A 14,910-nucleotide genomic window follows, 5' to 3' on the forward strand; every position below is an offset into this window, starting at 1 on the left:
ACCTTACTGAAAACCCAAGAGGACTGAGACTATATGAAGGGTCATAATAAGAGGATTGGACTCAGAGTTAGAAGGCCAAGGGTACAGTTCCAGCTTTGTCCCTGATGCCTGACGTGTCCATGGATGGGTACTCTTCTCTGTGGCCTGACTGTGAGATGGGGGAGTTGGGGATAATTGCCACAATCCCTCCTCCCTCTGAGATTCTATTAGTCTATGAAGAGCTATCATGAATGGTAGCTGAGGTCTGATAAGCTGCCATACCCTCTGATAATGTGCTAGAAAGAACTTAGAAACAAGAAGACAGGGCACCTGAGTGGCTCAATTGTTTAAGCAACTGCCATCAGCTCAGGTCATGATCATGGAATCCCAGGATCAAGTCCCACATCAGGCTCCCTTCGCAGTGGGGCATCTGCTTCTCTCTCTGACCTCTCCCCTCTCATGCTCTCTCTCTCATTCACTCTCTCAAATAAATAAATAAAATGTTAAAAAAAGAAAGAAAGAAAGAAAGAAAGAAACAAGGCCTGACTCTCCATATGACAAGAGCCAGCGCTGCCAGTCCTCTTTGTGACCACATGTGCTCAGGTGACAGAGGACACCCATAAGTGTGACAGAGCCAGAAGTTGATTCAGGAAAAAAACTGCTCATGGAACGTCCAGCCTGATCTCCCATGTTCCCCAAATCTCTTCCTTCCCACATCTTTTTGAACAGCCATGTTGAAATGACCTATAACTCCAAGTCCAATGTTCTAGTAGGTTATAGAAGTCCTATTCTACATGTCAGGAGCATTAGATTAGAACTGATTTAAAGGGGACAGAGCTATAGAACTTCCAATAGAGCTATTTCCAAACCATGTGCAGAGAATTCTCTCCATTTTCAGACCTCTATGAGAAAAGTTCTCTCTTTGTTCCTTATTTAGTGAATACCAGCCCTCACTGTTGAGATCAGGCACATTTTAAGTGTTTTTTTAATTAAAAAATTTGATAATACGTGTACCTGGTGCAAAATTCACAAGAGACAAAAAGATATTCCAGTAAGTCTTCCTCCCACCCCATTCCTTAGTCTCCCATGTCTTCCCTAGAAACTTCTACTTTTTCCAAATTCTTGTATATATGTTCAAAGATACTCAATGTGTATGTAAGACTTTGCATACATCTTCCCATTTTTTTTTTCATTAATGGGAGCGCAGTACACACTGTTACACATTTGTTTTTTCCCTTAAAGCTATAGGTTAAGGCTCTTCCATTCTGGTACAGGTAGACCCACCCCATTCTTTTTAATAGCTGCATAGTATTCCACTGTACAGGTAACCATAATTTGTTTAACCTGTCTTCTATTAATGGATAGTTAGACATTTGCCAAAATGCTGTTATAACAAAGAATGCTGCAGTGAGTATTTTTATACATGCACATTGTCTCATTGGACATTGTCACATATTGGTTTGTGCTGTTAGTTTTATTTTCACGGGTAATGTCTACCTTTTCAGTTAGATTGTAAATTCCAATTTACAGATAGCAGACATTGTGCTATCTCATAACTCCAAAAACACAAAGCGAAGCATCACACACGTGGTTCAGGTTTCATAAATGCTGGATGAACGGATTAAAACTCCTTAGTTGTGCCTATGTGCCATATGTAAATGGTAATTCAAAGGTTAAATGACTTGCCTAAAATCACAGAGACCAGGCATAGGAAACACCGATAAAATAAAATAAAAGATATGAAAATAATATTATAGATATTTAGAATATGTTCCAAAGGTACATATTTTTCTAAGTTTATATGCACCCTTGGGAGAGAGAACTCCACTGGCTACCCCTGCAAGGTAAGTAAATAATTCCTCCAGAAACACTGTTCGTCTTAGGAGGCGGGCATCTCCAACTATTGCAATTCCATTCATAAGTGTGGATTCCAGCTCACCAAACGGTGTTCCGGTGACCTGGAAAAGTCAAGCATCACCCTGACTGGTCAATAGGGAGACATTTCCTCACATGAGGAAATCTAGTTCAGCCCAGAGGAAGACTTAAAAAAAAAAAAAAAAGGAGAAGGAAGAGGAAAAGGAGAAATAATCAGGGGGAGGAAAAATGTTCTCTGACCATATGACAGCTCTGGAATCAATCAGGAAAAAAGAGGGACTGAGATGATTCTGTGCTGCATCAGCTGTCATCAAGAATACATGAAGAGAATGCCCCTTTGTTAGCAAACAAGGAGGGCGTGTTTATCATGATGTTTAATGAACACTCATTATAACCTGGTAGTATGAAATGTGTGGTCTGATTGGTTGATCTCAAAACAATTATGTCGACATCTCATAACTTAAAGATTATACATCTTTGTAGTTTCACAACTTATTACCCCCTAAAAACAAAAAGTTTTCCATGCAGATGAGTGTTGTATTAATCTTTTTTTTTTTTTTTTTTTAAGATTTACTGATTTCATAGTGGGGAGGGATAGAGGGAGAAGGAGAAGCAGACTCCCCACTGAGCACAGCACCCCCAGGTGGGGCTTGATCTTTCAACCCATAGATCATGACCTGAGCCAAAACCAAAAGTCAGATGCTTAACAGACTAAGCCATCCAGGTGCCCCTGGAAACCTCTCCAGGATTTCTAAGACCTCCTAATTACCCAGAGCAACTGAAGTGTTGACATCAGCGCTTTGAGGCAGGTCCTTTGCCATCAAAGTGCTGAAAGACCGAACTTACTATGTCTAGGAAGAATACCCAGATTCACCCTCATTCCTAACCCCAATAAAAGCCTTGTCGTTGGGTTTATGGGTTGGAAGTCAACGACCAAAAGACACAGCACCAGGGGCAAGAAGGAAGGATGCCACACAGCACTGAAATGCAAGGATCATTTGAGGAGCATTAATTATCCAAGGTGGTGGATGATGAGGGATGGAGGTTGACACTCCTAAGCTTGAGTAAAGTGTCCTGGAATCTGAGTGGTTGTAAATGGTCTACATTTCAAGTTCCTGCCTCACCCCAAAGCTCCGGCAGCTCACTCATAACAAGGCCCACCTGGGCACCTGGAGCCCTGACCCACAGGGCAGAGAGCCACGTGCCGAGTCATCAATAAATACTTCTCAAAGCTCTGGGCTAAAAGCTGCAGGGCAACACCACCCTGTTTTCTTTGGCCACCCTGGCCAAAACACCCCAGTATGCAGAGTGGCTAGAAGGGTGTGCCACCAGCTGAGGGTTCAACAAGACCTTTAATGTCAATGCAGCTTTATTAAAATAAGCTACATGCTTTCATATTCACTGATTTGTAGAAATGGACATAGAGGGCATCTGGCTTAACGACTGCATTTTACAAACATGAAAACAGACCTAGAGAGGTTACACCCCTTGCTAAAGTCACCCAGCTGGCCAAACCAGGAATAAGCCCAAGTCCCTTGATGACCTGTCACCCATCTACCCGCCCCCGGCAGAGTGTTCTTTGCATGTCATGATGCCAATAACTCCTCTCCTCCTGCCTTGTTGTTACTGTCCTGGGAGTAAACTCTTCTGAAATAAAATAATGTCCCAACATCATTTTATGAATCCTTGTAAGGTACTTGGGTGGTTGAAGATAAAACCCAGAATGTCTCATCATAGAGTATTTTTTCTTTTCTTTTCAAGATTTAAAGCATCTGCCTTCAGCTCAGGTCATGATCCCAGGGTCCTGGGATCAAGCCCTACATCGTGCTCCCTGCTGAGTGGGGAGCCTGCTTCTCCTTCTGCCTCTGTCTGCTGCTCTTCCTACTTTGCTCTCTCTCTCTCTACCAAATAAATAAAATAAGTCTTTTTAAAAAGATTAGTTATTTATTTTAGAGAGAAAGAAAGCAAGCACACAAGCAAGGGGAAGGGAATGGGGAGAGGGAGAGAATCTCAAGCAGGCTCCGACTCATACCACTGAGCGTGGAGCCTGATGTGGGGCTTGATTTTACTATCCTGAGATCATGACCTGAGCGGAAATCAAAAGCTTAACTGATTGAGCCATCCAGGTGCCCCAGCACAGTATGTTATATAATGTTAAAACAAAACAAAATAAAACAAATACAACCATGACTTAGAGCTCTTTTTGTTTATGATCTTATTAAGAAACACATTTCTGGAGATCTATGTTGAAATGATACTTTAGTCGTATTTCAAGGATCTGACCACTGACTCCTAAATTATTACTGATTTATAACAAAAATTTAAAAACTTTCCTTGCAGGCATAGCCAGATTTATCAATGAGTTTTGTTGATATTCTGTTTTATCATTGCCCCATGGGGGCTAGTACAAGTATAACAAGAGGAACATGGAGTTCTCAATTGGACATCCAAACCCAAATAAAGCCAAAATTATACACTCTTCTTGCTTAAATAAGCTTTTTAAGCCAAAGGTGAATTAAATACAGGAAGATGCCCCAAATACCTATAGAATTAATCACTACAAAATAAGAACTAGGAATTATTGTTTCTAATTCAATTTGATCCCTCTTAGCAGATAATAGAAGTCATTTATTTAAAAAGGGCCAGTAACAGTGATGAGACTGTACATAGTTCTCTCTCTCTGGAAGCAGGTAACTCTCTAAGATAGGCTCTTGGTCTTATTCATACCTGAACATCACCCCCAGCTTGGCCCAATATTGGAGATACAGAAGGCAAGCCATAGATGTCCTAAGAACGAGTAAATGAGTGAAAGCATGAGTAAAAATACGGGATTTATCTTTTAGTGTTAAGATGAAAATCCCACAATTTGAGACCAAAAAACTCCCTACAAAACTCAGAATTAGGGGGCGCCTGGGTGGCTCAGTGGGTTAAAGCCTCTGCCTTCAGGGTCCTGGGATCGAGCCCTGCATCAGGCTCTCTGCGCATCAGGGAGCCTGCTTCCTACTCTCTCTGTGCCTGCCTCTCTGCCTACTTGTGATCTCTGTCTGTCAAATAAATAAATAAAATCTTAAAAAACAAAAAACAAAAAAACTCAGAATTGGTATATGGGATCGCCTATCTGATGAATGGATTTAAAAATAAGAGGAGCAATAAGGAAGATTTTCTAAGCATTTTTTTCTTCAAGGGAAATGGGCTGAAAATACAGGAGATTGTGTGAATTACATCTACAGAGTCTTCGACAAGCCTCCAATTCCACAGCTAGTACATGACAACGTGGAGTTTCCGGAACATCTTGAGAATGATCTGTCTTACATCTTGTGGACTAAGGCTGCTTACGCTGAGGTGCAGAGAGAAGTGACGGCCATGGTTCAAGAAGACTCAGGTCATAGTCATTAGCTGGGTGGCATTAAGCATTACTTACAAATAGTAACTGTTTTGGAAGACTGTGTGCACTGGGTCAAAGTGTTTTCCTGCATCATCTAGTTTATTTGATCTCCCTGGGTCTCTGCTTTCTTGTAGGTAAAACGGGGACAGTAGAGCCTACCTCAAAGTGTATTTGTGAGGATAAAATGAGAAAATGACCCTACCAGGGCATCATAACCTATACAATATAGACCAAATTCAAGGCATTATTTTCATAATTATGAATGTATTACAGAAGCACCAAAGTTAGTATTTACCGTATATTTTTACTTTCTGTTTCTTCTGTTGGAACAATGCCATTTAAAATGAACACCATAGAAAAAAGATAGACATGACTCATGAATCATATGTTCTTTGGAACCTTAATCTGTAGCTTTCTTCATTTATCTCATGAAGGAAATGAACTGAAGAAGGAAAAAGTCAAGGTAAGAGTGAGAGGAGACAAAAAGTTAGTCTAAGAAGTGACCAGCTAATTTCTAGAAAGCTTCTTATCAGCAAAGAGCATGGGCAAGTCGTTTGGTGTGTTTTAAAGTGTCTGTGTGATGACTAGAGTATGATTCGTAATCTTTCTCTGTATTTTCTTCCCCTGAATTTCACGGCTCTCAAGAGTCTCCCAGTAAGAAGTACATCGTGAGGCCTGGAAGCTTTGTTCTGGGCGGGAGAAAATGGGTCTATGGAAAAACAAGCCAACCTTATTCAGGCCCTTGAAGCTTGACAGTGTCATTTATGGAGTGACAGAGTCACGCTGTAAATGACCAGAGACATTCCAGAGTTCATGGGTGTTGTGTAACAACAACACTTCAAGGGTGGCTGCAGGGCCGGGAGGCACAACAGGCGGGCCCTCTCCGTGAGCTGAATGAGGAGGAGCCACTCCCCCTGGAATGTGGCCTTGCTCAAAGGCTGGCCTTCCTCCCCATCCCCACCACCAAGCGCTGGGGGCAGGAACTGGACGGACTGGAGGGACGACTCTATTTTCAGGGAATGACAAATTGATTGAGCTGATTGGGTGAGAGTTATTACCGGCCTCCTGCACCATTTCTAAGGACAACTTGCAGGGAGGATTTGTTTAGAAGCAAACGTGTATGAGGAAGTGTCTCGGGGCCATGAGAAGCCAAACAACCTGCTCCCAAAGAGGACTGCAACCCAGGTTCCATTAGAAAATTGGAGACACGGGGCCTTCTCCTCCTCATGTTCCTCCAGCCACCACGTTGCTGGAGAGGACATTCCATTCCACTGAGAGAGAGAAGGAGACAAGATGGCGGCTCTAAATTACATGTGCAATAGCCCAGGAGGCTTGTAAACATTTAAGGAGTTGATTGTTATTTTCATTCCTGACTGGTTTGGTGGTGCCAATAACAACTCCATAAACTGCTGAAGCCCCGCTGGAGTGCTGAGGACACGCATTTGGGAACATGATCCGAGGGAGTGATGAATATTCATGGCAGAGTGAATCTGAACTGCTCCCCAAATGGGTTGGCTGGCGCGCCAACTCCAGACAGGGCTTGGTATGGAAATCAAGCTTCCAGACTGAGCCAAAGAAGAGCGCTCGTGACTTCGTAGCATGAGCAAGGAGTGTCACTTCTCAGGGGCCGAGGGGGCCCTGGGAAAGGGGAGCTATCCCAAGAGCAGAGTCTCACCTTTGCGAGATGAGAAAGTTCTAGGGATTGGCAGTACCACAAAGTGCATATGTAGTTAACGTGGCCGAACTGTACGCTTAAAAATGGTTAAGTTGATGAATTTTGTTATTTTTTTGTCTTACCACAATTAAAAAGGAAAAGGAAAGACATGTCACCACAGAGACTTCCCTAAAACAGCTCAAAGCAAGTACAGAGCTGTGCCCTAACCTTTCCCCTTATCCTTCCAGTCCATCAGGACAAGTACTAAGGAGACAGGTACAAGCTAGTCTCAGGCATACAGAGGTCACAGTGGCCACTCTTTGGGCTTCCCAAAACCACAGAGCTCTTGAAGTGAATACTCTTTCCTGTGTCTAACGATCTCTTCCTCCCTCGCCCCGAGATGATCAGGGGCATTAAAGATATGCTTTGCTCCTCTACGGATTGGAGAGCCCGGCCAGAGTGCGTACCCTGTGTAGGCCAGAGAAGAAACCTTAACAATTTCTCCTGGTCTCCCCTCTCCCCACCACCCTCCTGCGTGGCCCCCAACACCTTCTACCCCCACATGCACCATCAAAAGGGACTTTCCCTCTCTAACCACCCGGGTCTCCAGTGGTGAGCAAAGAAGATGACAAAAGACGTGATGTGGTTTCTACTCAGTTAGAAGCACAGGAAAAACTTTCAAACACCCCTTAGAAGGGAGAAAAACCCAAGTACGGAAGGAAGTCTGTGCGCCTTGGGTACAGGCTTTACCCTGCTGCTGCTGCTACTGCTGCTGCTACTTTTTTGTCTTTCAGAGATAGATTCCTCTCTTGTGTGGGATAGATGTCTGTCCCCCCACATGCCCAGTGGCCCTTGGCAGGACCCCCAGAGAGCTGGGGCTGCAGGACTCTCCCCGCAAACACCCATCTCCACTCTACCCCTTTCAAACTCTCCTTTTTCTGATGTGAACAAGATTTGAACCTGAATTTGAGAGATGCTTCTTTCACAGCTAGTTTTAAAAGATTCCTTCCTTCCTTTTCTTCTTTCTTTATTTTTTTTTTCAGTCAATCCTCTTAAGAGCATATAATTCTTCAGGGTCTAGATGAGCCATAATATATCATGCTCTTACACTGAAGCGGGAGGGAGGACTGAAGCAGCTGGGACCTATCTACACTGGGCTGAACGGTTTGCTTCAGATAATGCAATTTTCAGTCTGGAATCCACGTGTAGGTCAAAGCTAGAGAGGACAAGGACTACTGATTTGAGGCAGTGGGACTATAAATCTTGTAGGGTTTCTGTTGGTTGCAAAAGCTGTACGGCAGGTGGGCGCAACACTGCTCTTCAGAGAGTTCCTGGAGGAGTTGTGCCTTCTGGGATGACATTGCCCGGGAACAAAAATTTGGAGCAGGCTGGTCTCTCTCAACTTTCCTCTCTGCCTTTCGGAAAGCTGGTTGACTGTGTGCGGACAACATTTAAAACACAGAGCAGGGGCGCCTGGGTGGCTCAGAGGGTTAAAGCCTCTGCCTTCGGCTCAGGTCATGATCCCAGGGTCCTGGGATGGAGCCCCGCATCGGGCTCTCTCCTTGGTGGGGAGCCTGCTTCCTCCTCTCTCTCTCTCTGTCTGCCTCTCTGCCTACTTGTGATCTCTCTCTGTCGAATGAATAAATAAAATCTTTAAAAAAAAAAAAAAAACACAGAGCATACCTGTGTAAACTCAGAAGCAGTGAGGTTGGTTTTTGTTTGTTTTGTTTTTTTTAAATGTGCTCTTGAAGTAGAAAATAGGTTCATTTGTATGTTTCCTATCTTGTAGAAAATACGTTCTCCGTATTTGGAAGTGGGATGAACTTAAAGTCACTTTATCCCAAGGAGCATCTGAATTTTTGCCATTGTCCGATGCCTTCCATCCAAGGATCACTGTGCCCTTCCGCTGCACTTGTCATGTCTCCCTGAGATATGCTCTGATAGACAGGGGGGTCCGCTCGTTGCCTCAGTTTCCTCTTTGGAACCCTGGTGATCTGAGGCTGACACAGAACTGCTGAAGTCTGACACCTACCCTTCTGGTAACGCACAAGGAAATGCCAACTCAATCTGGCACTTTGCCGAGGAAATGGCCAAGCCCAGGGTAATGAGAACCATCCAGGGAGGGGGCATCTGGAAGGAGGCTGGCTTCAGAGACTGAATGGCTGTGTGGTATTCGGAGTGGGACGGAGACAGAAAAACAGTGGGCTGTTGCAGGCACAGGTTTCCAAAATCCCATCTCTCCTCCTTTCTTTCCTAAAATGTCTGCAGAACTCGTTAAGAGTCAAGCTCCGGACAAGGCAGAAGACAGTAATTTAATGCTACAAAGCTGTGCTGTTCGGGCAAGCCGGGTCTGAGTCCAGGCAATGTGAGGGGGTCCTGTGGGCCCTGCCCAGCTCACAGAAGCATCACTGACTAATCTGCTAACATAGGAAGCAGAGTCAGGAAGCTGGGATTTGGTTTCTAGGTCCGGTAGGAACCTGTCAGGCAGCTTGGGTGTCTCTCCTGACTGTCCATGCTTTGATATTCTGTTTCCCTGATGGGGAGACTCGAAGGCCAACCCTACCTACCTCCTTCGTGAAAAAACTCCCAAGAGGAGAGAAAGAAGGTTGCCTTCAAGCCTCCAGAACACGAGGCCAGTTATCTTTTGCAGCAACAGCAAGAGCGAACACCGAGATCTGCATGGGGCTTTGAGGAAAACCTCAGCCCCATTGGCCAGATGCGCTGAACTGCTCTCTTACCCTGGTTATTAAAAATGAAACATCCATGAAAATTGGACCTCATTCTTTGATTGTGCAGCAGCTGTGTGCATGGGCTAGCTGCTCCATGGGTCACTTGGGTCAAATGTTCCCCCCGGGGTTGACTTGCTTCCCTCAGCCTCCAGAACACTGGCAGGCCACCTGCCTCCCTGGAGTCCTCCAGAGACAAGGGTGTGCTCAGGTGGGGTGAGTGTCCCCCTCATACAGCACCCCCACTCAAATCATCTTGCAATTTGTGACACCCGCCCCCCCATTCCCCACCTCCTTGCTGTTGGAACAGATCATCAAACATTTGCTGCACACTGAAGGCTCTGATACAGGAGTATGTTCTACACTCAGCATGAGAAGGAGGGGAGAACCTGCCACTTTGGAAATGACCACTCCTCATGCTGCTGGATCTGTCTCCTAGTGGGGCCCCCTGACCCTGCCCTTCTTGGGCCCTCTTCCGGGAAGGAGGCTCTGAGGGCGGGGTCGCCCTGGGACAACTGGTTCCTCCTGAGGCTCCCATGCTTCCTCAAGGATACAGGCGAGGAGGCCTCCCTGCTCTGATGGCATTTCACTGGCTAGCCTGGAGCCCACCTGTGTCACAGGGAAGGGTATTCTGTGGGCTCTTGACACACACAAAAGACACTTGCGGGAGGGCCATGGCATGGTGTCCCTGTGAGAACACACCACCAGGAACAACAAGGAGCACCCAGAGTGATGTCACGTTCTGATTTCCAGAAAAGGGCAGCGGTGGGGTGAGGCCTCGTGAGCATCCTGGCTTCTCCTTCCTTCAGAAGAAGAGCTCACCTTCCCCAGCCCCACACCCCCACGTCCCCCCCCCCACCTCGGCTCCCCTTTGTCCTAGATGTCCTCTGGAGGGTCCCACCCTCCCGAGCGTCAGCAGGTTGGAGAGATGACCAAGTCGTGTTTCTGGGTTCAGGGCGGTGAGGTGGCCCACGGGCCCCGGGGAGGAGGGTAATCACAACGAAACTGACACTCAAGTAGAAAGCGGGGTCCGCCCACAGGACCTGCCCTGCACCTCGGGGCTCAGCCCCCCGGGCGCCGCTCAGGTCAGCCGCCGCCTTCTACGAGCTCGTGATTCAGTAATAACTGGAAGTACAAGGGCTTTTTCACTCACTCGTTTTTAACGGTTTATTCATAAAGCAATTTTTCACTTTTCACTTATTTTCAGCCCCTTTCACATCTATCGACTCACGGTTTCTGTCTTGGTGTAACCTTTCCCTCTCTCTCCTCCTCCTTCGCTCTGCTTCATTTTTCTTTATTCCCTTTTTTAAACCTCCAACCGTTAAAACAGTCTTGAGGCCTCCAAGGCTCTGCTAACCAAAAGGTTTCCTTTTCAACGTCTTCCTGGGTTCTCTTTCTCTCTATGGGGTTCTTATTCTCTTTTTTAGCTACCAGTGTTTGGGTCCCCCTTGCCTTCTTGTGGCGACAGACTTAAATCCTTCCCAGTCTTCTTACATGTATGCCTTTGGTTTAAAAAAAAAAAAAAAAAGACAAAAACGAAGGAACAAAACCCCACTAAACTAAACATCCTAGAATTCATGGTACTTTACTCTAGCAGAGGTTTGCTTTAAGCACAACCCATTATTTCCATTAAAAGAATCTTGATTCCTTTCAGATGAGCATATTAATTCTTAAGGAAAGTTCATGGTTCTCACAAATTAGCAGGACCTTTGCAAGCCCAATCTTTTTGCCAAAAGAAGCCACAACAGTGGTTTCCATACAAGCCTGCCCCTCATTTCCATTTTCTAGGACATCTGCTCTCTAAATTACAAATATCTGCCTATAGCAACAATCAGAGTTCCAAGGAAAACAAACGAAAAGGAAGTAAGAGAAAACGATGGAATCTTAGCATACAAAGAGATATAACATTTCCACAAGAGGGGGAAGACGCCCCGGGATCGACTCCTTCATCTTGTGGGTCAGGAAACTGGGGCCCAGGGAAGCCAGGACCCTGTTGAGAGCACACAGTTAACCAAGGGCTGACCCTGGCCTAGAACTCAGCATCTCCGGTCCCTGTTCTTTCCACCAGAGTAGGGGCTCATGATCTCAGTTTGGGTCTAATTTTAAATTCCGGCCTGGGGAACCACCGAAGGAGGAGTGACATCGTCCCATTAATGATTCTTCATTAGTTGGTCTCCCACCAAGTCACTACCAGATTACTGGTACTAACCTGGGGGGCAAGAAAGGGTTACATAGAAGGGGGAGGGAGGGTGTGCCCCACCTCCTTTGCCTGCCTGGGTGAAAAATAGTACTCAAGGGAGCCAAGCTGTGCTGATGGGAGGAAGGGGAGGGACTGGTCCCTGCTCTTCCCTAGGGCTGCTGGCCTAGAGGTAGCTGTGCAGAGTGCCAGGTGCCCGATGAGAGAGGAACTGTGTCTCATTCTCCCCTTTCAGAATCCCTGAGAAGAACTAACTGTGGAAGGTATTTTCAAGTATTTTACAAAATAGACAGCACATCTGCTTTCATGGTGTTGTGGACTCATCCTCAGAATTAGACAAGCTCTCCAGATCTGCCTTCCATATATATTTTATATATATATACACATATACATATATATGTGTATATATGTATATACAGTCTCTATATACATATATGTATAGTAACATATACATGTAGTGTGTGTGTATACATATGTATACGTATATAAGTGTGTGTGTGTGTGTGTGTGTATACATGCATATATATACAGTTTCCTAGGAGGCCTCACGATCATTAGGCAAGTCAAGTTCTCTACCAAGACCTTGTATCCATCTTGTCCCCAGTCATTCAGTCATTTCTAAGGTCAATAGAAATCTTTGAGGGGCGCCTGGGTGGCTTAGTCGCTAAGTGTCTGCCTTCGGCTCATGTCATGATCCCAGGGTCTTGGGATCGAGCCCTGCTTTGGGCTCCCTGCTCTGAGGGAAGCCTGCTTCTCTCTCTCCCACTAACCCTGCTTGTGTTCCCTCTCTCACTGTGTCTCTCTCTGTCAAATAAATAAAATCTTAAAAAAAAAAAAAAAAGAAATCTTTGAATCATAGACCCAGGAAAGGCTTGCGAGAGCATCTTGGGCATCCTGTATTTTCAAACAAGCTGACTTCTCTCTGAGTCCTCCCAGGAAGGAGATTCTACTTGTTCCTGCCCTTGGAAGGGAAGCTTTGCGAAATCAAGCCTAATGGAAAGTGTTAGTCTCTGTGATTTAAACCCAAATCCCCTCTGCTCTGGTTTGATGGATTTCCTTTGCCCTGCTCCTCACCTGCAGTGGAGAACTGCTGGTTGCTTTCATCCACAGGCGAGTTCTTCACATACCTCAAGGTGGGAACGTTGGCCACAATTCCATGAAAACAACCACCTTTCTTTAATACGCTGAAGAATTTGTTATGAAAATTAACCATTGGCACTTATCTGTCACATCCTCTTTCTTAATGGGGGCAGAAGAAAACTACAAAGTGACTATGTTCACATTTATACGAAATAAAAGCTTCTATCTTAAATTTGGAGAGAGGGAAATAAATGTACATGTGGCCTACTCTGGTTCATCACTTGTCAAACCTGGAAGGAAGAGCACCCTGGGAGAGGGCTTGTTAGTTTACGGTATTTTGTGAAACTGGGCATGGAGAGTATTTGCATAAATCAGGTTAAAAATAAATTTTGGAATCTTGCTGTGGTTTTTTTTTCTGCCTAAATGCCTAAATTACATAATTAAGGCTGTATTGAGATTAAAATCACTTCTCATTTAAGGAGCAGCTGTCAGCAGTGCTTTGAGCAAATGGACTGGGGGGTTCTGAGGACTTGAAGTTTGGAAAAGGAAGTGATGGGAGAATTATCTGTGAGTCCTGAAACGTTTCTTGCAGCTGCTTTACACCCAGAAGTGGACTCCAGAGAGGTAGCCAGTGCTCAGAGTGATCTGATTTTTTCTGGCCCGAAGTTGAAAATGAAATGGACATGTAACGGACAAAGTTCTCATGGTCTCCTGAAGGAAGTGGAAGCGTCTTCTGGACTGGTTCAAGGATCACTTTCTGTGTAACTTCTCTCCTGTTCATTGATTGTTTTAAGCTGCCACTCTCTGTGGTACACCCTTTCTTTCTAGACCAGATTATCCTTGAGGCCTGGTTTTACATCAGAAATCCTGCACCATGTGCCTCTAATTACTTTCATTTCTCTGCTCTGGCCTTTGCTTATTATCTCCTTTTAGAGAAGGCTAAACACACACACACACACACACACACACACACACACACACACACACACACACACACACACGGAGATAGGAATGAGCTCGCTCATACAAACTTACGGGTCCTAAATGGATTTCCTGTCCCTCAAGGGAAGAAATAATCCATAAATGTGCCCATATACTCCCATGGAACCATATATTCTGTATATTCCCTTATGTTGGGGGGAATTGAATGTGTTATTTCAGAATAGAGCTTTTATTTTAAGGTTAAGACTCAGAAAAAGATTACTTCTTCAGTCTTGCCTTGCCCTGAAAACAGCTGCACGAAGCCTTGATCCAACTGTGTGGATGTCAGCTGGGTAGACTTGAGCTCCTAGTGAATATTATCTTTTCATGTAATGTTTCATTAAACGGCTAAGTCCACAAGAGTTCCCAAGATACATAACTCTCAAGAAAAAAGAGGCATGCTTTGCCAAGTAAAGAGCTATGATTTATGGTAGTAACGGTTATACTCTGAATCTTACTGGGCTTTGTTTTGAAAAATTATTACCACAATGGTTCTGTAGAATTTAGTAGTGCAACCAGCACCATTTGGCACATTTATGACAATAGGGTTCTGGTTTTCTTAACTCCACAGTTAAACATGTTGGCAGCATTTCAAATTCTTGGCACAGATGTGAATATAAAGAAGAAACATGAAAAAAATATATCGGGCAGTTTCGAGTATCCAAATGTAAAGAGCATTATTCCTAACATGCGGCTAGCATGGACATGGAACGAAGAACTTGGTAATAGAGGACATGGCAAGCACAAACATTATTTGCAAGGGACTTCTAAATTTTTTTCATTGAGGGCACTAGCAGTTATCTAAAAGCATCTTCTGTTCATATCTACCAAATGAGACTCAAATTTATTTTTGCCTGGAGACAGGTTAGTTTCTGGATCCTCCACGGACAAGCAAATAAACCCTTTCCCACCACATGACAGTTGGGACTGCATGGCCATACCAGCATGTCTCTGGGTTTCATCCTAACAATGCCCAGCTTCTGGTAAAACAACAGCTGTCTTGAAATTCATTTTAAATGAACAAGTGGCAGAT

The sequence above is a fragment of the Enhydra lutris genome, unplaced genomic scaffold (genome assembly GCF_002288905.1).
Source record: "Enhydra lutris kenyoni isolate GAN:26980312 unplaced genomic scaffold, ASM228890v2 scaffoldscaffold58, whole genome shotgun sequence".
NCBI classification, from domain to species: domain Eukaryota; kingdom Metazoa; phylum Chordata; class Mammalia; order Carnivora; family Mustelidae; genus Enhydra; species Enhydra lutris.